We start from the raw sequence: 2,627 nt of genomic DNA on the forward strand, positions 1-2,627 counted from the left end.
TTGTGGTGGTGTTGTGGTTACGTTGTGGTGGTGTTGTGGTTACATTGTGGTGTGTTGTGGTGTGGTTGTGTTGTGGTTACATTGTGGTTGTGTAATGGTTACATTGTGTGTGTTGTGTTGTGGTTCAATTGTGGTTGTGTTGTGGTTACATTGTGGTTGTGTTATGGTTACATTGTGGTTGTTGTGGTACATTGTGGTTGTATTATGGTTACATTGTGGTTGTGTTATGGTTACATTGTGGTTGTGTATGGTTACATTGTGGTTGTGTTGTGGTTACATTGTGGTTGTGTTGTGGTTACATTGTGGTTGTGTTGTGGTTACATTGTGGTTGTGTTGTGGTTACATTGCGGTTGTGTTGTGGTTACATTGCGGTTGTGTTGTGGTTACATTGCGGTTGTGTTGTGGTTACATTGTGTTGTGGTTACATTGTGGTTGTGTTATGGTTACATTGTGTGTTGTGGTTACATGTTGTGTTATGGTTACATTGTGGTTGTGTTGTGGTTACATTGTGGTTGTGTTATGGTTACATTGTGGTTGTGTTATGGTTACATTGTGGTTGTGTTATGGTTACATTGTGGTTGTGTTGTGGTTACATTGTGGTTGTGTTGTGGTTACATTGTGGTTGTGTTATGGTTACATTGTGGTTGTGTAATGGTTACATTGTGGTTGTGTTATGGTTACATTGTGGTTGTGTTGTGGTTACATTGTGGTTGTGTTATGGTTACATTGTGGTTGTGTAATGGTTACATTGTGGTTGTGTTATGGTTACATTGTGGTTGTGTACTCACTGTTGTATCCTCCGTCTTTACTGCTGGTTCCATCGTAGCTCTGGGTGCTGGTCACCAGGGTATGGACACCTAGGATGGCTGTGGACAAACACACAACAACAGGCTTAGTGTGTGTGTACCATGGGACAAGCCTGGCTGACAGTGTGTATGAAAGACTCCTGTATTTAGCATTTAGCTGTCCTTGGAGAGACTGGAGACAGTAAGATACACAGATCCTTCTAATGCAGAGAGAGAGAGAGAGAGACAGAGAGAGAAAGAGAGAGAGTGTTAGCGAGGCTGTGTGCGTCTCTGTCCCTAAGAAGACAGCCTACCTACCCCCTCCCCCTTACCTGCCAGGTCACAGAGTTCAGTGTCGGTAGCACTGGACAGGGCCTCTTCTAGTTCCGGGTCAAGGGTCGTTACCTCTTCCTGACGAGACTCGATGGGCCGCTGCTTGGGAACAAATGCCTTGCCTACAGAGAGGCAGAGCGAGAGGGAAGATATGGGAGAGAGATGGGAGAGGGGGAAAGGGGGAGGGAGAGGAGATGGGAGGGAGAGAGAGAGAGGAGATGGGAGAGACGGAAAAGGGATAGAGAAAGAGGGAGAGAAGAGTGAGAACCTGACTAGGCAGATGTATCCAACTTCCTCTTGACCCTCTGGTCTCTTCTGTACAGGTCATTCCCCAGCTGACACAGGAAGGACCACAATGCACTGCAGAAGCGAAGGCGGTCAGCCAGAGAAGCACTGTTTATTTTTCATGTCCAGAGAGACAGATAAACAATCACCCCTGCTAATAAACTCATCGATATAGTCAATACAGCATATGAAACAACAACCAGTAAGTTAGTAGTAGCTGGAGTTGAAAGGGAGTCTGATGAACTCACTGATATCATTGTTATGTCTCCGCCGTGCAGTTTGAAGGAAGTTGCTAACTAGCGTTAGCACAATGACTGGAAGTTTATGGGTATCTGCCGCTGGTTAGCTCCAACTTCCTTCATCACTGGACAGAGAGACATAAAACTGGTATCCGCTAGTTACCCTGGGGACGTAGAAAAAAGTGCCTCGTTAAAATCCCCAAGTAGCCCTTTAACTTGGAGATGGATCGTTTTCTCCTCCCATCCTCAGCAGTGGTTCCAAAACTACTTGGGATGTTAAAACGCTTTCAGGGTAAACTAAAACTACTAAACCAAATACAAAATGGATATATATATATATATATATTTTTTTTTTTAAATAGCCTATAATAACAATAATTTTTGAGGACTTCCAATTACCAAAATAAAAGCTAGACAATCAGACCGTCATTGAATTTGTTAATATGTTTGGAGCATAAGAACACAACATTAGCCATGTCAAAATGCGTAGAATTGTAGGAAATTAGCTTTAAAACCACTAAATGTTTTCTTGACTGCCAAGATGGGAGCCTCAAATATTCTTCCCCAGGGCCCTGGACAGAACTCAGCTGTACAGATGCCCCCTTTTCTCTCTCTCTCGTTCCACCACCCTTTCTCACCCCAATTTCATCATATCCAATTCCCGATCTCGTCTCATCGCTGCAACTTCCCAACTGGTTCGGGAAAGGCAAAGGTTGATTCATGCGTCCTCCGAAACATGACTTGCCAAAATGAGCTTCATAACACCTGTCAGCTTAACCCAGCCGCACCAATGTGTCGGAGGAAACACCATTCAACTGACAATCGGAAGTCAGCCTGCAGGTGCCCGGCCCGCCATAAGGAGTCGCTAGAGCACGATAAGCCAGGCCTATGGGACTCCTGGTCACAGTCAGTTGTGACACAGCCTGGGATCAAACCCGGGTCTGTAGTGACACCTCAGACATACCCTTAGACCACTGCACCACTC

General features: G+C 45.0%; 1 pseudogene; it reads right to left on the reverse strand.

The window, feature by feature from the left end:
- The window catches only part of LOC127923057 (tropomodulin-3-like), a 21,812-nt pseudogene extending 20,373 nt beyond the window's left edge, over positions 1-1,439 (reverse strand).
- Positions 1,440-2,627: the final 1,188 nt, after the last annotated feature.

This window comes from Oncorhynchus keta, unplaced genomic scaffold (genome assembly GCF_023373465.1).
Source record: "Oncorhynchus keta strain PuntledgeMale-10-30-2019 unplaced genomic scaffold, Oket_V2 Un_contig_28090_pilon_pilon, whole genome shotgun sequence".
NCBI classification, from domain to species: domain Eukaryota; kingdom Metazoa; phylum Chordata; class Actinopteri; order Salmoniformes; family Salmonidae; genus Oncorhynchus; species Oncorhynchus keta.